The 21,211-nt window shown below is 40.6% G+C and overlaps 1 protein-coding gene across 11 annotated transcripts in view; it reads right to left on the bottom strand.

The window, feature by feature from the left end:
* The window catches only part of SLC44A5 (solute carrier family 44 member 5), a 316,496-nt gene that overhangs the window by 157,541 nt on the left and 137,744 nt on the right, over positions 1-21,211 (bottom strand). The window lies entirely within an intron of this gene.

Here is a 21,211-nt window from a genome sequence, read left to right as displayed (position 1 = left end):
AGCACCCTAAAGCTTTAAGGTTCAAATAATCCCATACATATGGTAAACAAAATTATTAACACTTTCTAGAACACCTCATTCTTTATCAGACTTGCCAACCCATTAATGAAAGCTGTGAAAAAGAATTCCCACTATACACCTGATGGGCAGAAATTACAACACTGGCTCTAAGGAGTGATGCCTCTCACCCATCTGACTAACAATAGTAAAGAGCTGAGAGTCAGAGTGGGGATAAAGATTCTAGGCAAAGTGAGTATTTATAAAGTGTTCACTTGGGAAAGATAATTAAAATAGCAACCAATCTTTGAATCCTTACTATGTACTAGGAACCATGTTTCATTTACATTATCCAATTTAATACTCACTTCAACCCTTGCTGTAGTTACAATAATCCTCCTCTAAAAATGAACAGCTGAGGTTCCCAGAGGCCATGTGAATCTTAGGGTCCAGTCTTTGCTTGGAGTCACACTGCTTAGAAGTGAAGCACTTGGAATTCAAACTTAGTCTGTGTGACTCGAGTCCACTTACAACTAGTCCAACCACTAGCCTCTTATTTTAGAGTTGAGTACTGTAACTACTGGCCATACCAAATTTTTTACAAAAATAAAGATTATTCATAAAGCTTTTCACTACATTCCCCACCCCTCCTAAAAATAGCAATGCTAGATCACGTTCATCAGGACGATAAGCACTGTCCGACTTCCCAGCTTTCTCATTAGCAACATATAGGTTTCAGACTTACCCTTTGAAAAGCCAAATCAAGCCCCAAATGTCATAGAACGGCCATCTTTCTCTGGTTTTGTTAGACTAACATGTATGTGCAAGGCTTAGTGCTTGAGAGAGAGAGTAAAATGTCAAGATGCAATATTAACTGCTTCATTCCTCTTGCTGGGCCCTAAGTGACTAGGCTTGTCTTTAATATCCCAAACATAATAAAAAACAATAAAATTTGAGGTTTATAATTATATTAAAAAATCACGTCACATGGTTTTTGTAAAAGGCCCAACAGTGTACCATTCTAATCAAATGCTAGCTCGTACAATAAGAGTGGTCAGCCCCTCAGAGGATCTGAATACACAGTTCTCCAAAGAAGACGTAAAGATGGCCAAAAGGCACATGAAAAGATGTTCAGCATCACTAATTATAGGGAAATGCAAATCAAAGTCACAATGAGACATCACCTGACACCTGTTAGAATGGCTATTTTCAAAAAATCAAGAAATAACATGTGTTGGAGAGGATGTGGAGAAACAGGAACCATCATGCACTGTTGGTAGGACTGGGAATCTGTGCAGCCCTATGGAAAATAGTATGGAGAGTCCTCAAAAAATTAAGAATAGAACTACCATATGATCCAGCTATTCCACTGCTGGGTATTTAGATGGAGAATATGAAAACACTAATTCAGAAAAATATATGCATCCCTGTGTTCATTGCAACATTATTCACAAGAGCCAAGATATAGAAACAACCTAAGTATCCATCAATGGATAAAAGGATAAAGAAGAAATGGAATAGTACTCAGCAATTAAAAAGAATGAGATATATATACACACACACACACACACACACACACACACATATACACAATGGAATAGTACTCAGCCATGAAAAAGAATGAAATCTTGCCGTTTGTGACAACACGGATGGAACTTGAGGTATTATGCTAAGTGAAATAAGTCAGAAGGAGAAAGACAAATACCGTATGATTTCACTCATATGTAGAATCTAAAAACGAAAAACAAAACAAACAAACAAAACTAAATGAAAACAAACTGCTAGGTGCAGAGAGCAGCTGCTGGTTACCAGGGAGGAAGGAGACTAAGGGGCGGGTGAAAGGGGTCAATTGTAGGGTGACCGATGGCAACTAGACTTTTGGGGGGTAATCACTTTGTGGCTTATACAGATGTCGAACTGTAACGTTGTGCACCTGAAACTTATATAATTAAAAAAAAGAGTAGTCAGCCCCTGCCTTGAGCCCCATACTCTGACCTTTCCCAGCTACCTCCAGTTATATATACGAATGGACTCCACCTGTAGGCCCTGCCTCCTCCAGAATCAGCGCTGGGCATGGCAGGAAGCAAACTGGTAATCTCAGGATGGTAATCCTAGGAGATGAGTGAGAAGGGAACTGGGTACTCCCCGTAATATAGGTGCTTCACAGATATAGTTAAACCTCACAACAGCCGTAAACTCTCAGTGTCATTATCCCCATTTTATAGATGGGGAATATGGAAACTCAGTGTTGAAAGTACTTGACCAAGATTGCATAGTGTTAGTGTTTAAAAAACTAAAAAGAGACAAACAAACAAAGCAGGACCTCAGTGCTGGTCTCCAATTTCCCAGGCTGAATATCATACAAGATAATTTTAACTCCTTCTTCCCAGATTTTGCACAGTGAGTAAAAAAATTGAAGTTCTTTTTTTGGTGCAATCAGTTTACAAGATGGTTGAGCCAGCTTTCTGTATAAGCTTATGACTTTTTCAAAAGCTGTTTGTGAGAACATTCGTGTCTTAAGCAGACTGCCTTGTCATGTGTACAGACACCAATGCCAAGTTATTTTGACCCTGGCAATAGCTGGGAAGACTGGAATCTAGAGTGAGATATGCTCCTGGATATGCATCCTGCCTACTGACATCTTGTGCAGTGGAATCAGTATGCATTTGGAAACCAGAGCCAGTGGCTCCCCTCCCCAGTCTGAATGCTGAGCCTCGTACCACCATTTTATCGTCTTTATTTCCTTTTGTCTTTCTTGCTTGAAAGGTGCTTATGAGGATAAGGACTGGTTGGAGACAGGGGTGGAGGCAGTAGCAATGAGTGGAGCCAGGTTAGAAATTGGTAAGAGAGTCACGTCCTTGCTGTGTTAATCTGGAATCTTGCTAGAAAGAACCAGGACCCTAGTCCTGCATTCAAGCTCAGCATCACTAACGGCGGGCCAAGCAGATATTATGATTCTCCTGATGCGATGCAAAGAGATTACATAGCTTATCTAGGATGCATTCTGGTCCAAAAATATTTAACGGGAATCCACCAATAATTTAGAATTAACCTAACCGACACTTCACAGGAAATGCAGGACATAAAGAGACAACATAAATGATACCCTGGGAAGGAACCAAACAAATCCAAAAAGTGACATATTCTGCAGGACGGCAGGTCGGTGTTAGGAGGAAAAGGGACAATGCCAATTCGAAGACACTTAAGGGACATAACTACTAGATGCAAAGTGTGGCCCTGGATTAGATCCTGGTTTGGACAGAATGCTATACAAAATTTGGGAGGGACAACTGGGGAAATATGAATATAGAATGAATATCAAATAAAACTAACATTTCTTGAACCGGAAAAGAGGAATCTGTTAACTGAAAAAAGCGGGTAGCAAAAAGCATATAATGCAAAATCTCATTCTTGTAAAAAAAGTGACAGATCTGGGAGGAAATAGGATAAAGGTTGTTATCTGTGGGTGATTGGAATATGGCACTTTATTTAGTTAGTTTAATTTTACTTTGATGTATTTTACAACTTTCTACAATGTGCATAAAACTGCTTTTATAGTAATAAAAATTATTTTAATTAAAAAAAGAATTAGGTATTAAAATGGAAGTGCATGGTCCTTCCCACAGAGCCCATTTTTCAGTACCCAGAATGCACAACTAGTCAGTAAAATATTCAGGAATTAAACCCAAAGGCTGAGCATTTTTCAGGAGGACCCTAACTTCTGTCCATCCTCTGGGTTTTGGGTGCCAGGGATGAGGCCCAGCACTCGTAGAACCTTTGAACTGTATTAGCATTCCTGTTAGCTGGCCGTGCTCGCCTGCTGGGATGGGCCCATTAACAGGAAAGCCTCGGCTTCTGCCCTAGTTGCTTTGCCTAGGACTCCGTTTCCTTTCCTGAGCCCACCTGCCTCACTCTTGCCAGCCCCGAAGACTGAGTCCTGCTCTCAGGACTCCAGCTCCCTGGCTTGGATATGTCTGAACAGAGAGAATGCACAGAGCCACGATGTTGCCATTTATCTGAATTTCCAACATGTTCTGGTGGCTAGAATTGCCACTGCTATATCCTGCTGCCAAATGGGCGCCCCTCTGGTTGCTGTTGCCTACCCAAACTGCACCTGAGCTTGGCGTGTCCAGTACACTGCAAGAGACCAGGCGGCTGCCCATGTAGTCAGCCTCTATAGCCAGCTTCATTTCTCACTCTCTCCTGGCTTCACTGACCTCTGCTATAGAGACCTGGCCATCTGCAAGCCCAAGACAGACATGACACTAAGCCTCCATCACCTGAGAAAGAGGCTGGTTATAAACTCCTTGCTGAAGGTGGGAACTGAAAGCAGATGTGGGCACAACTATGTCCACAGGCTCATTACTTCCTTCCTTTCTTAATTTATTCATTCATTTAGCAGGCATTTATTGACCTCTTACCAAGTATCAAATACTATGATAGGCGCTGAGGCTACACAGGTAACCAAGAGAATCCCTGCCCTCGTGGAGTTGTTTGTAATGCATCAGGATAATAGACCTTATTCAAACATGCACATTGATAATTACTGACTTGCAAATGTGCTATGATAGGTGCTATGAAGGAGAAGTACAAAATGAGAGGACAGTATTTAAACTGGAATTTAGAAGATGACTAGGAGCTGGCATGGTGGCTGGCAGTCTTGGCAAAGGGCACAGCATGAGCTAAGAGTCTATGATAGGAAGGAACTTGGCAGCTATGAGGAACTGAAACAAGGCCAGCATGGCTGGAGGACACTGGGTGAGGGGCTGTGTGATGTGAGCTGGGGCTGGAGAAGCCAGAAGGGAGGGCAAATGGACACACTTGACAGCCATATAAAAGGCCCCAGTGCTCCACACCTGGACACCCTTCTAGAAGTATACGCTCGAGCACCCGAGGTCTGAGATGGACCTCCAGCTGCTAAGCATCATCTGTAACCTTTTATGTTCTCCAAAAAAAGAATTGCTGCCGACTCCAAAGAGTAACAATGTTCTGGGCATCATGGCCAAGTACTGGAAACAAAACAAAAATCATTATCCTATGCATCAGTAACCTTTTTTGCAGTTCTAGTAGACACAATTTAAAGAAAAATGCAGGGGAGCTAGAGAAGGCCCATGGAAAGTCTAGAGAGAACGGACCAGAAAATGTGGCTCACACACAAAGCACTTCACCCAGGAAGAAAAATGATGATGATAAAGATGACCAAAGTCTATGAAATCAAAAGCTACAGAATAGTTACAGGGAAGAGGAAGCCGAACTCTACATTTTAGCGATTAGAAAGAGTGTGTGTTTTTATGGAATATGGAAGGTCTGAAAACTCATAGCCCGACAGAAATGCACTCCAGACAGATGAGATCAAGTTCTTCTTTCTGCACGGCCACAGCGGGATCAGAGAGACCTGGCTGGCACTGCCTCTCACTCCGAGACCTGGGGCAAGTACGCCGTTTCTGTCTCCTCATCTGTAAAACGGGGGGAAGCTCTGTCACCGGGCTGTTGCGAGGAGGAAATGACACGATACTGAAATGCTCACCACAGTGTCTGTCACATGATAGATATTTGGTGAACATTTATGCCCTTCCTTATAGAACATAGGAGCTCCAAAGGATGCTGCCACATGAAAATAAAATAGGTGGAACGGAATAAAGGGTGATTGATAAAGAAGAGATTATTTTTTTAAATCACTGATATTTCTTAAAATAGCCTGAACTATGAAAAAAATATGTGCATCTCAAAATACACCCAGTGGTATCCCTTCCGAAACCACAATACTACGATGGATGGTCATTGATATTTATGTATAGCAGGAGTCTCCCAACATGCCTTTAGGAATCATGCCTCAGGCAGCTTTGGCTCAAGACCACCTCGTTTACCCACTTGTGTGTCTAGGAACTTTTTTTTGCCGCTATGAAAAACATCCTCTTCCACACACACACACATACATTTTCCAGGATTCTTGAACTCACTTTTTTTCACCTGTTCCTCCTTTCAATACTCTCCCCAATTAACTCATCTTTGTTCCAGATGTTCAGATATAATGTGTCGCACTTTTAAAATCTCTCTCAGCAGATGTCTTTAATGCTGTAGTGTGAACGAGTGTAATATGCTACACGTTTTAAAACAAAATTGGATAATTTAGCCATTTTTGTATTAACTGCCCTTTGAAAGATGCCTCAAAGGAGACAAACATAAAGCACGAATTCCTTTCAGAATCTATGGCATCCAGGTGATGGATGGCAGAGAAGAGGAGGTAAGGAAAAGGATAGATTTAGTAGTAATTGTGCCGTATCTGAATTCCTCATGCAATTAATTACCTGTTATGCCTATTTATAAGGCAAGTCACATTTCCCAACATATGTTATTGTCTTTTTCCATTTGTGACTTTTTTAAAAGAGCCAACCCCTCTGTGCCTCCCAAAGACCTAGGGTTCATTGAATAAAGAAGATCCATGTGATATCATCTCAAGCAATGTCATCCTAAATTAATCCATGCCTCTAGGATTCATTTCCTTTGTCCAGATCAGCACCACCCTGTGAATGAGGAAATGTGTGCTCTCTTTCCATATCAGCCTCTGTAATGTGTCGTAATGAAGCATGGTGGGGCAGGTGAGAGAAGGAAAGGTAGAAACCGGGATGAAGACAGAATCTAACAGCAGCATATAGAATCATAAACTTGAAAATGATTCTCAGCAGTTTGTGGAAAATTGACATCATTGATTTTGCAAATTTCTGCACTCTGTTTTGGGGGAGGGAGGTTGTAAAAATGGTTCTTGTTACATTTATTTACTATTTTAAATTAAAATCATTTTGTATAGTTTTTATTCATTCAAGTAAAATTTCTTGAGCATCTGCTCTATGCTAATAGTGTGGTACCAGAGCCAGAAAAAGTCAGAAATAGCAACACCCTGTCTGCCCTTGAATAGTTTGTAGTCCAGTAAAAACAAGAATTTTACCATATCTCTTGAGGCAGTGACAGTACATGGGAGTGTCACCATTATAAGACATGGGGAAGTGATATGTTTGAAGTACAGAGTACGGATTTATATTGGACTACTTGCACGATGGTATAGCCCAGTTTTGAATGTCAGAAGCATAGTCAGTGTCAGAGTTTTACCCAGGTCATGAGACTAGAGAGCATGTTAGATAAGGAAATGGTACTCAACAATCCAACTCATTCCATTCCATTGCCTTCCTCATCTTCAGAGAGAATTGAAGAGCAAAGGGGTCTCAAGTGCAATGAAGCAGTGAGACCTAAATATGGCCCATGAAGTAGATTAGGCAAATTTGTCTGGTGCCAAGATACTGGTCAATCCCCCAATCTTCAAGAGACATCTGAAGGTTAGTCTAAAGATCACTTCACATGGATTCACCTTCCTTTGGAGAATGTCCAACTATGTTCTCATCTAAAAGTCAGAAGCAAAACAACAGCCATACGTCAGTACGAGTAGTGGACAAAGAGAAGAAAAAGGGAGCAAGCTGAATGAGAATGAGTTACTAAATACGTGGTGTATTGAAGATAAGGAAAGGGTTAAACAGTCACAGAGGGAGAAAGTGAGGGCTCCTTTCTTTCCCAGTCATTGACCCACAACAGAATCTAATCACCACATACAAAGGGAACAGAACCATGATCCTCAATGAAAAACAAGAAAACTCTGGTATAATCTGCGGGGATGACAATGAAGGTAAGGAGGGAAAGAGGAAATAAAGACAAAGAAGAGCAGAGAGATCACTATATATGTAGAGACACTGTTAATAGGACATTTTTTCTGGAATATTTTTCCATCTTTATTCTGAACAGCTGCCACACCACAATGATATATTTTACCATTGTTGCTGCTGCTGTGGGCGGTTGAGAATATATGCTAAAATACAACTGTTAGTTCAGTGTAGCCCATGTCTTTAGATGAAAATATTCTCTGTTGGATGACAATTCACTACAATTCATGAATTTTGCAAGATTTTTCATCTTGAACTCCAAATGAGTTGAGAATGACATTTTTCGGCCTACTTTTAGTATTTAACTAAATTTCATTAAATTGAGCAGACTTTATTCACTAGGATTTGATGAGGAAAAAATAGAAAGAAAATGTAGCATTTCACAATACTGTCCAAACATGGAAACGTGGCATTTTTTAATGCAATAACATTGTAATTTTGTTTTATTTGACTGTAAATTCTTTAAGTGCAAGGATTATGTCCTTTTATCTTTGTATCTCCAGTGTATAGCACTTTGCCAGGCACATCTAAGATTTCAATAAATATTTGTTGAATACCTAGTAAAAGAATTGATTTCAATTAGTAGAGGGGGAAACAGTAAGTTCTGTTACCACAAAGCACAAGGAGAACATATTTATGACATGAGCACTTCTGTAACTACATCCTGGGCCCATGTCAAATATGTTAATCACAGTGCTCTGTACCTGAAGCCTAGACACAGCCTCAGAATCCCTCTTAACACTGCACTCCAGGCAGCAAAAATCAAAGTTGGCATTTAGAGTGAAATCGATTTCCATCCCTGCACTAGGGGTCTCCATCAGGCAAGCCACAAGCAGAAAATGATTTCCCAAAATTTTTCCTCTGATATCAACACAAATGTTAACAATTCTGATAACTGTCATATTCATGAACACATATATTTTAAAGTCTGTTATTCTGTCTTATTCCTCTCTTACAAGTTACTATGTGCATTATAATTCTTGATCAGACCACAGAACCAGCATAAAACAGCTGGGGAAAATTAACTTGTGCACTTAGACTATTATAATATTGCTAAAACTTGACATCAATTTTTCTGTTATCCGAGATCTTGTATGTTTATTTAATGTCTGCCTAGAACTCCATGGAATCACTAGTGTCTGGCACATATGAGGTGCTCAACAAATATTTATTGATCAACTGGATTATAACATTTTCAGTTCCTACAACTTCCCTTCTCCCTGCTGTAGACACTTACCCTGCTAAGCATGGGTGTCTGTCTGGGACAATTTCTGCCTGCCCTGAGCCCCTGATAATAGGCCACAATAAAAGTTGCTACCCTCAAATTACAAATTTCACTCCAGCCAGGTCTCTGGGTCTATGTCACCCAAGTACAGTGGTACTGTTTTTAGCAATCCCTTTTCCACTAGCAAGGTGGCAGACTGATTCTGAGAATACTCTGTTGCCCCATGCCAAAAAGCCATAGAGCTGGGGATAAACAGAGTGCCAGGCACCCTACGTGAACTGACAGCTATGCTTTCCGTAGCTTCTACTGTATGGGGCCGGTCTCACTTTTCTTCCCTTGTCTGTTGTCTCAGTGTCTCTTTTATGCCCAATCTTTGATGCCACCCATTTTGAATATGGATAATGGAGTCCAGCAATCAAAAAGGAATCCTTATTCTTTCACCTTTTTTCTATAGCTTCTTTCCTTCTAGGGCTAGATCTTGACTCATTACTCCCTTACCATCCTGGCTTTTAACAGAAATTTAGAGAGTTGTCAAAAATATCCTTTGCAAAAATGTCCACACTTTGCATAATTGTCCTTGATCCACACTACTCTTTTTTCTAAATCAGACTTTCATTGACCACTGACTTGGTCAAGATCAGGTTTGAATTTTTTACACCACCTTGGGCTTTTTGCTTTGTACAAAGCAAAAGGATGCCCTTTCCTCTCTGTGAAGGCAGGACTGCACCAGCAATCGTTTCAAAGAATCTTTCAATTCAAAAATATTTGCTGAGTACTTGCTTTATTTAAAACACTGTGCTAGGCACCAGAGCCAGCAAGAGACAAGATAGACACAGGCTTGCTCTCATGCAGCTTACATTCTAGCAAGAGAAGGACATAACCAACTAATCTACAATTAATTCTTGAGTTACAATTGTGTCCCTGCCTTCTTGGAGCTTAAAATGTATCAGGCAGATGGACAATTAAATATAAGCGCACAAATGAAAACATAATTGAAATTATGTTCAGTGCTATAACGGAAAACTACAGGATGTTATGACACAATATAACACGGAAACCTAATTTTTCCGTGCACGTGGTGGTGAGGGATCAGGGAAAGAATCATTCTGAGTGAGTGGCATTCAAGCCTAGGTATAAAAGATGAGTAACAGGTACCCAAGAAATAACTGGGGGAAGCACACCAGGCAGTGGCAAGAGCTCTCACAGTAGAGCTGAGGAATAAAAGGACTTAGCCAGCATCATTGGAGGATTTGAGTGGAGGAAAGAGGAGAGGATGCACGTGTAAAGGAAAGAAGGGGCCAGATCATGCAGGGCCTGTAAGCCAGGGAAAGGATTCAGGATTTTATCCTAAACGCAATAAATTTGTGCATGAGATGTGTATTTGTATTTTGAAAAGGTCAATTATTTTCAAAAATTTTATGAATTGATTAAAAATAAAGCAAAGGGAACTTCTGCTTCTGCCCATGAAGGATTAAAAGCTATGGGAATTGCCTTCCTGTCAGAAATAACTGGAAAAATAGACAAAATTATATATATATATGCGAATTATATATATATAATTCGCATATATATATATATAAAATGACAGTTTTCAGAGTATGGGACTGTGATCTGTGAGGGAAGGGACACAATCCAGGTGAGCCTTGCCATTGACCCAGATTACCACCTGGAAGCATGTCCAGGCCATGGCTCAGAGTAGGACATACAGGCAGAGCCCAGTGACTGCACTAGGGAGAGGAGAAAAGAGAACAGAGTTTGAAAGGGCAGAGATGCTTTTCAAAATTTGTGTGCAGAATATCGAGAATATCACAATATCAAGCAGTCTGATATTTGTGTAATTAGAGTTCGAGACAAAGGAGGAGGGGTGGAAAAATGTTTGAAGAAATAATGGATGAAATTTCTCCAAATTTAATGAAACCTATAAACCTGCAGAGCCAAAAATCTCAACAAACCACAAGCAGAACAAACATGAAGAAAATGACAACAGAGAACATCACAATCAAATAGATGAAAAAGAACAAAATAGAAAATAAAATCTTAAAAGCAGGGGCTAGCCTGGTGGTGCAGTGGTTAAGTTCGCACATTCTGCTTCTCGGCAGCCCAGGGTTCACCAGTTTGGATCCCGGGTGCAGACATGGCACTTCTTGGCAAAAGCCATGCTGTGGTAGATGTCCCACATATAAAGTAGAGGAAGATGGGCATGGACGTTAGCTCAGGGCCAGTCTTCCTCAAAAAAAAAAAAGAAAAAATCTTAAAAGCAGCCAGGGAAAGGCAATATGTGTACCAAGGAAGAAAGATAAGAATGAATGACAGCAGACTTTTTATCAGAGATTTAAGACAATGAATGACATCCTTAAAGTGCTGAAGGAAAAAAAGTACTGTTAGCATGAAATTCTATACCCAGAAAAAAAATCTTTCATGAATGAAGATGAAATAAAGACTTTTTTTCAGACCAGCAAAAGGTGAGAGAATTCACTGCCAAAAGATCTGTGTATTATGAAGGAAGTTCTCTAAGGATAAGGAAAATGATACCAGATGAAAAATTTCATCTATACTTGGAGCCAGCCCGGTGGTGCAGCAGTTAAGTTCACACATTCTGCTTCTGCTGCCAGGGGTTCGCCAGTTTGGATCCAGGGTGTGGACATGGCACCACTTGGAAAGCCATGCTGTGGTAGGCATCCCACATATAAAGTAGGATGTTAGCTTAGGGCCAGTCTTCCTCAGCAAAAAGAGGAGGATTGCCAGCAGATGTTAGCTCAGGGCTAATCTTCCTCCAAAAAACAAACAAAAAAAAATTGAATCTATACAAAGGAATGAAGGGCAACAGAAATAAATATATAGGTAAACACAAAAAAAATTTTCTCATTTTTAATCTTTTTAATTGCTAATAGACTGTTTACAGCAAAAATAATAGCAGTGTATTATGGGGTTTATAATACATGAGGAATTTAAATGAGTAACAGTAATCAGACCAAGGACAGGAAGAAGGTAATGAACACATACTGTTGTAAGAGTCTTACACTCTACGTGGAGTGGTGTAATATTATTTGAAGGTAGACTGTCATAAGTTAAAATGTACTGTGTACTGTAAACTCTAGAGCAATCACTAAAAACTGAAACAAAGAAGTATAGTTATTAAATCATTGGTGGAGATAAAATAGAATACTAAAAAATACTCAATTGAAAGAAGGAAAGAAAAGAGGAAAAAAGGAACACAAAACAGATAGGGTAAATGAAAATGGACAGCAAGCTGCTGTGTTAAAATCCAACTCTATCAATGATTAGAGTAAAAGTAAATTGTCTAAACACTTCAATTACAAGAGAGAGATTGTCAATCTAGACAAACAAAAAAACATAAGACTCAACTACCTGCTGTCCACGGAAACACAAATCCTAAGGTTGACTAATTTTTTTTTTCTTTTGCTGAGGAAGATTAGCCCTGAGATAATATCTGTTGCCAATCTTCCTCTACTTTACATGTGGGTTGCCACCATAACATGGCTGACAAGCTGTGTAGGTTCGTGCCCAGCATCCAAATCTGTGAACCAGGCCACCAAAGCAGAGCCCATCAAACTTAACCACTACATCACGAGGCTGGCCCCATGGATTTGACTAATTTTTTAATGTAGTTTCTTCAATTTCTGAGGCTCCAAGTAGAGTCTACCGGTTTTCAGATTATTGTGGTATGTATAGTTTTCATCACTCAATCTAAGGAAATACTTTCTTGTTGATAAATTAAACACGTCGTTTTCTCAATAACAACTATATCTTGAAAATTGTGCCGACTAGTTTATAAAGGAATTTACAGCTCACAAGGATACCCAAGGCTAAAACTTCAACTCTCATGCTTTGCTTTCATCTATCCCCTCTGCCACATGGAAGACGCTGTAGCCCACAGCTACAGTATCGCTCTCAAAAGACCAGGCCTGAGAGGTCTCTCCCCCGACACTTGCCTGTTATGAACCATCCTTGGTAATGGCTATAGATAAATTCACGAACTTCACAAAGATGAAAATAGCAAGCATTGAAACATAAGAAAAGATCTCTTTGGAATTTTACCATTTCAGAGGGAGAACTGTTTTATTTTACTCACAGGACTATATTCAAAGATAGGATGGTCCACTTCACATATCGCCCTTTTAAAACACACCAATTATTTACCATAAAATAACTGAAAAAACGGGAAACATATGGTGTTAGTATAAAAATATACGTATGTGTTACAAAATCATTTTATTGTTTCAATTAGTATAGATAGAATGTGACATGTACAGCCCATCTAGGACTTTTAATCCTTCATGGGCAGAAGCAGAAGTTCCCTTTGCTTTATTTTTAATCAATTCATAAAATTTTTGAAAATAATTGACCTTTTCAAAATACAAATACACATCTCATGCACAAATTTATTGCATTTAGGATAAAATCCTGAATCCTTTCCCTGGCTTACAGGCCCTGCATGATCTGGCCCCTTCTTTCCTTTACAAGTGCAGCCACTATCATCTTTAAGACCCTCTATTTGGCCTGAGGACTGCAAACTTGAGGAGGATAAAAAGGAGCCACTTCTTATTCTACGTAGAGAAGGACACAGACCAGTTAGAGATTCTAATGTAGGCAGTTAGCCATATCCACAAAAATTAGTGGATGACGACCCAGTTATTCTTCTCAATTCAATTTTTCTTTCAACAGGAAGGGATTGCCGGTGACCCACCCCACTGCAGTGTGCTGTGGTTCATTTTGCTGACTGCGTAGATACACTGTTTCAGAATTGTACTCGATGGAGCCCTAGTGGTCTAAGAGATTTGCTAAGGCTTTCTTCTTCTTTCATTACAATCGCCATTTTGCATATCGCCCTTGAAGGGCCGATTACTGTTATTCACTCCGTATATGTCACTATCTCACTGCTGCATTGCTAAGGGGAATCCCAACATAACAGGAGAAAGGGAACTATGTAGGTGGAAAAAAGCTTTTGTTATGCAAACTTTGTCTACAACTCACAAAATCTTGTGGGATAAGAAGGTGAACATTCTATTCACCAGAAATCCTCTTTAGAAGAACACCGTTCCTTGTTTGGAAAAAGTGCTTTGGTGAGCCGTTTGCGGTGTGGAGCACCTGTCAAGGATTGTCATGGAACTGCTATCCACATGACAAGGAGAGAAATTTGAGAAAGATGTGATCCTACAACCAGGTCATACTCTGTGACACCCTCAACTATTCGATCAAATTACTAAACTCAAGAAAACTTGGTGAAAGAGAATTTGCGGTGTGTGTCTGTGAGTGTTTTAAATAAGACGCTGGGCTTTTTACCCAGGGAGACGTGCTGTAAAATGTGGACAGCATGTGTGGAAGAGTGAGTGCCCTGTCTGCAGTGAATACTGCTCTGAGTTGGTGCTTCCAAGTTAAAGTGACGCAGTGGTTCTTCTGAGAGCTCTGCTTGGTATCACTGTCAGTTGTGGACACATCTGAACCCTTCACTAGGCTCCTGGCTCACTGAGGGCCAGGACAGAGTCCTGTTCTCACTCCTCATCCTGCTGCCCAGAGTGAGAAGCACAGCATCTTGCACTTGGAGGCCTCTAGTGAACAGCTGTGCAACAAATGAAAACACAGTTGCCTTATGACAAGCTCCCTTTATTTCACCTCAAAATATCTGTATAGATAAAAACTTACAGAGTAAACGTTAGTTTCTTTAGTTTAGGCAAATAATCAGTGTCCTGAACCAACTGACACCACACACAACAGCAGCGATTAGAGATGCTTGGGCTGGTGAAAAGAGAGATAGGAAATCCAGAAATGGAGATTTCGAGTGAGGAGCAAGTTTTACGCGTTAAGAAGCTATTAGAATACTTGGCAGTTGTATAACACCTGAAGCATGTGAGAGACACCTTATACGTCCCATTTGCTGGCAAGCACTATGTGAATCTGTCCACAAAGCACGATGATTAAATGGCCAAGCCGGAACTTGGTCCTACATTTGACTCTATGTCTAGTGCGCTTTCCACTACCCACAGCTGCCTTCTGCTCTAGACTCAGACTAAACAGAAACCAGCCTTCTGCATTCCTGCCACCTTTCTGTGCTAATTAAAAAAAAAAAAAAGTAAAATCTTCCTTTCTTGTTCCAAAAATTCTCAAGCTACTTCAATTCATTGACATTAAAACCTGGTTTTTTTTCTCAAGTGCATCTTTCGCAAGGATTGGAAAAAAGCATTCTCTGGGGTGGGCTGCATTATTCAGGCTGCCTGAAAGAAAGCAGAAAGCTACGGCACTCTCTGTGGAAGGTAGTCTCTATGCAATTTCTCACGGACGTAGCAATTTCATATACACACCGTAAAACAATGCTTAGCAATCTGCTTAGTAAGGTCCAGATGCCTCAGCAAACAATGAAATACAAACATCTCCTACTGCAGTTTCCTATGGCTGATAGGAGTAAATTAGATGCTTGCCTGCTTGTTAATATGCATCTTCTACCAGCTCAGCCATAGCCAACAGAAATATTGATCTAACAGAGCAAGGAAGCTAATACCTTTGAACTGTTGCTTGGCCCTTGACTACTTCCCTTAAAAATGTGTATTTTTATTAATTCATTTCTAATCCTAAATTCCTAACTAGAGTCTATGAGTTAAGGATTTTAAGAAGTGAAGCTTTTGCATCATATTTTGCTGTTACTAACCTTCCATTCAAGAACGGAGGAGCAGAAAAGTTTGATGTTTGCTGTGTTAATATGTGCCTAGCTCAATTCGCCCTGTCTCTTTTGGAAATTGCTACCGTCTCCACACTCCCTGCTCCCAGGACACACTTATCTGTTTACTAGCTGTCAAAGTAAATTTATAGTCCTGAGCGACACCATTAGAAAGCCTGGGACAGGCCTTGCTGAGCACACACAGATACACTTGCATACCCATTAAGTTGAAATTTTGCCAAGAACCTATTAACCAATTCTAATGAACTGCTGTTTTCCATTTAAAACGCCATTAGTTTCCTATGGTTTGTTGCTCAGGGCATAAGCAGCTGAGACACCATCAAGTGGTTAGAAAAGGTGTTGCTTTGCTGGAAGCCCACATGTCCCCGGAGAATTTGAACTTGGCTTTGGTACGTGTCACTTTCTTTCCACCTCTGGAAGTAATCTGTCATTGCTAATATTTAAGACCACCTCCCAGAATACAGAGGATTTTGAACACATCTCATTGCTTAAAGGTTCTGGATAATTTGTTTTCCTGTCTGCTGTGCAGAGGCTTGTTTTGTTTCTAAAGATTATTCTATAATATTATAGAACTATATAGAACTGACAGCTCTCAGTTTCTAGCTCTCCATTAGCAGATTAACAAAGCGGCCCCCTTCTGTGTTTTTGAAGTATTTCCTTAGGATAGGCTTAAATATTTGATATGTTATCATATTTTTTTAACAGCAAAGTCCTTTGTAATAACAAGAATCTGAGTTCTACTGATGGTGAAGATGACAAATCAGCAGAGAAAAGGCTTCTGGTTTTGTGAGGTTTGCTTTGAGTTTGAACATTTAAGAATATGAAAGATGAGATGTTAAGATGTCAAGAAAATTGGGAGTTTTTGTTTCCTTTCAAATAATGCACTCTCTGCATCAAATTGCAGGTTATATGATTTTTTTTTAAAGATTTTATTTTTTTCCTTTTTCTTCCCAAAGCCCCCTGGTACATAGTTGTATGTTCTTCTTTGTGGGTCCTTCTAGTTGTGGCATGTGGGACACTGCCTCAGCGTGGTTTGATGAGCAGTGCCATGTCCACGTCCAGGATTCGAACCAACGAAACACTGGGCCGCCTGCAGCGGAGCACGCGAACTTAACCACTCGGCCACGGGGCCAGCCCCCAGGTAATGTGATTTTAAGTTACAGTATCTCGATATAGTTCCTTTTTTGTAAAGAAGATGCAAAGTGAAGAATATGGTGAGCCAATTATATCCCTCAACTCAGCAGACAACAAACACATATACAAACAACTCATTTAAAAAGTACAAGCAATCCAAGAAATACTAAATACATTTCTCAACAGGAACCATGTGGTGGCAGGAAGCATTGAAAATAATAGCACTGTTCCTTTAAGGGCATTTTTTTCATACCATTTCGGCTTCCTTTCCAGGTTGTTCAAACTTTTATCTTTCTTATCTTGTAGCTCTTTAAACATTTGTCCAAAGGTTGAGACAAGATAGTAAATCTAAATGTACTAACCAGGTGGAGGGTGAAAGGAAAGCCACCTGAGAAAGGAAGCAAAGTATTGTGCAAGTGCAGCCCACCCTGGGGAAGAGCCCCCGTGGTCTGCGCGTATCCCCTGCAGGTGCCCCTCACCATGTTAGGCACATGTTGGGAACGTCATTGAGCATTGGTGGTCCATTGATTGAATAATAAAAGTCTTGTGAATAGTAAAGAACTTTGTAAACTGAAACAATTACAATCAGAGAGAAAGGGCAAAACTAATTGTTTGAAAGTGGCAGATGGTCGATAAAGCTGTGGAGTCCTGAAGTCAGTAAACTTGCAGAAGCATTACATTTTAAAGGCACTGTCAGCCATCAAGGGGCTGAGGCCTAGTGGAGGCGCCAGAGGCTGCACAGATGATTATCTTCTCAGGAACCCAAACGCTGTCAAAAAGACAGGCCAACTTAATTAAGAAACTTGTCTTAGATCTACAAAGTTTGTCCTAATCGTTCTCCTGGAGAGGACAGACCATGGGTAGCAGCAGCCCCTGCATGGACTCCACTAGCAGTAACAGTGCTGTGTTCTGGTTGATTTGAAGGCGCCAGGCTGTGGGCCTTTCTCAGCCTCGGACCTCGCGGTTCTATCAACGCTGCGGACCATTAGTAGCACGTGCATCAGAAAGTACCAGAGCAAGGCTACTCTAGGTCAGTCTCCCTGCCAGCTCTCAGACCTGACCAGGCCCCCCTTTCAGTGTCCCTTTTCTGCTCCCTTCAGGTGTGTTTTCTCATGCTTTCACCTCCATTTGATTAGTCTCTAAGAAATGACCCTTGACTGTTCACAACAAGGGCAGGTGTCTGAGAGGTTTTACCGGTTCTATTGGCCGGGATGGCCAATACACTCAACCTCCTACCGACCACACCTCAGCAGAAAGAAGAAACGCTCACAGAGAACAACAAAGCATTGTGAGATTCGGGTGATCTAGACATGGTTCACTCGAGGGGGAGAGGAACCAAGTGGGTTCTTTCTGATAAGCTTTAGCAGTGAGGCTAAACTATAGCAGGATTTAGTTCATTTAGGATAAAAAAGTCTGACTCTGAAAGTCACACGTGTGGATTTATTTCGCTTTCTTTTCTCTTAAATTTTTCTCTTACAATTTTCTCATATATTTATTTAATGTTTTCTTTTACTTATTTTTTTTTTCTTAAACTACCTTGAAAGGCAGCATAAAGAGCAGAAGAATTCCTAGGCTATTGGTGAGAAGACTGGAGTTTCCATGTTCTGCTGTTACTTCTCCAACCCCCAGTGTCTGCGTGTCTGCAGTGACACCAACACTTGCCTCTCGAGCTCGTGGGGAACATTGGAAATGAGGCATGAAAAATGCCTAGTAAATGACAGGCAGTCAGAAATGGTAGCATTTGTTACTATCTATTTTGAAAAAAAAAATCCCAATCTTACTTCAGAAGAATTAACAGAAATGTCATTTTTACAGTTTGGTCAGAATAGCAAGGAGCAGAAAGGTGGTAAAAGCATCCTAAAGCAGTATTCAGGAAAGGGCTGGTCCAGCTTGCTAATCTCTCTCTCTCTCTCTTTAGGACTAGCCACGGTTGGCTCTTATTAGGAAACTCTTTTGCATTATGGTGACTGCCTACAGAAAAAACACTTGCTTAACTACAATATATGTAATATTTCTCCATCCATTCCCTTCCCCTGATTTTCAATGCTACCAACTTCTTTTAGGGTCTTACTATCTTTGTCCTGGATTCCACGATCCTCAGATAATTTCTCTGACTCTGGTTTCCTTTTCTGTCCATCTATTCTATATATTATTGCTAGATTGATTTCCTAAATTACAGGTGGATTCCTGTCACTCACTCTGCTCAAAAACCCCTAATAGCTCCCTGGTACCTATGAACTAAAACTCAAACTTCCCAGCCAAGAATGCAAAAACATCCATGACCTAGGCCTGAGTTGTCTTTCCCGCCCTATCTCTCTGGCCATCAGTCAAACAACTTGTTCTCTAAACACAACCACACAATCTCTTTTCTTGTCTTTTCCCCCAGTGAAATGTCTGTCTTCCCATGTCTGCGTGTCTAATTTTCAGCTCGAACACCCTTTTCCTTTGAAGCCTTGCCTTGTCTGCCTCTACGAGCTCTCTCTCCAGCCTCTGAATTTACACGCTGCTTCCTTACCTGCCCCCGCTCAGCCTGAGCAATGGAGAGGCAGCTCTACATCTTTTTTGTTTTTGTAATTCTCTCAGTGCCTAGAATAAGGCTTCAAGTGTGATAAGAAATCAATAATTATTTCTAACTAAATGAATAAATTAAAAGTCTTTTGGATGCAAATCTCTACAAAAGTAAACAACAAAATAGACAAAGGAACAACGATGTATTCTTCTGATTAATCATACAAAACATACTGCAGACAGTCACGCCCAGCAAGTCATAGTGGACATTTGTCTTTTTTTTTTTTCTACTGGCTGCTCAGCATCTGCACTCCCTTCCTATGTTTGGAGAGTGACGCACATATGAAGAACGAAGAGTCTACCGCCCACGATAAAACTCATCTGAGTCTACTGCCACAGTTAAACTGCCAGAGACCCTTTCCCAGTCTATCTGGCAACTAGAGCCTGGCACCTAGAACTGGTAGGCCTGGCCAAACAGCTGAAGCCACCAGGGACTTTGAATGTGGAGCTGGTGGCACAAAGAGGCAGGAATAGAGGAGAATCCATTCTGGTGGCACTGATGGCAGCAGCAATGCATAGTTTCCAGGTGTAGCAGTGGCATCTATGCCAGCAGGACAAGCTGCAGCATCCAGTGCTCAGCATTGGCGACGATGATGCCTTCACAGGACTGGGGCTCGTGACAATGGCTGTTTCTGGGAGCCCAGCTCCACTTCATTCTGCCTCTTTTCTGGGGCTGGTTCTCAGTAGCTCCATCAGCTGTGCAGATTCCGTTCAATAGATCTGCTTCCTGCTTCAGTCAACCAGCGTCAGATCCTTCTGCTTGTCACTCCTCACCCTTGACTAATCCACCAGGCTTTCAAAGTTTGGGGGGGACCCTTCTATATCACAGCAAGACTCTCTCAGCTAGGTTTGCATCCTCGCTATTTCTCATCATTAAAAGTTAACAGTCCTATGTGCTACCTTCATTAATTTTTAGGCAAACATGTTTTAAAGTCAGATTGCACGTTGATCTCTATAAATAAGCTATCACTTATTTCTCCTAAACAAATCAGTCTAAATTAGAGCTTGCCATTGGGATACCAGTCATGCATTGAAATCCCAAAGCATACCAAAATAGGAAAATGCCTCCTATAATAAATGCTCTCAGGATTGGGCCACTGCTATTTTTATAGACTTACAAAATACTAGCAACAGTTAGATTTTATGCCTCCGATCTGTCTATAAACTCAGAATTTCCATAGCAAGTGCATCATTTATTATGTCTCAAGGAAACCACATTATTGATAATTAATCCAGATATAGCACATGGCTTTATGGTTAAGAGCATGGACTCTCCTGCCTGGGTCAAATCTCAGGCTGTGGTGGGAACTTGGGGCAATTACTATTAAATCCCTATGCCTCAGTTTTCTCATCTTTAAAATGGGAATAACAATAGGGTTGCTGTGAGGATTAAATGAGGTACAATACACATAAAATGATTAAAGCAGTACCTGGCTCTTAGTAAATATCATTGAAATGTCTGCTTTTATTATATTCTGGAGTTGTGCCTATACAGGAAAACTATTAGAAGGCAGGACAGTCATTTGTGCTATTAATTAAATAAAATTCTCATTCCTTCTGGCACACAGCACTACCTACCTCCCTTGCGGTTGGCTGGGGCTATGTTTTTATCTTCGGCCAATGAATGAGTTGAATAAGAGTACTGAAATGGCAGTGTGCAATTCTCCAGAGTACTCTTCCCCTCTGGTGTGGCAACTAGGAATGTTTGATGTGGTGGAAACTGGAGGACTAGAATAATTAAAATGAGCAGAGCCTCTCTGCTGCCCTGAGATGGATCTGATACACGAGCAAAAGATAAACTTTTGTTGTTTCAAGCCACTGGCACTTTGGGGGGTGTTTGTTACACAGCATAACCTTGACTATCCTGAGTAATGCAGAAAGCAA

Source organism: Equus przewalskii, chromosome 24 (assembly GCF_037783145.1).
Source record: "Equus przewalskii isolate Varuska chromosome 24, EquPr2, whole genome shotgun sequence".
NCBI lineage: Eukaryota > Metazoa > Chordata > Mammalia > Perissodactyla > Equidae > Equus > Equus przewalskii.
This window is presented reverse-complemented; position numbering and strand designations above follow the sequence as displayed.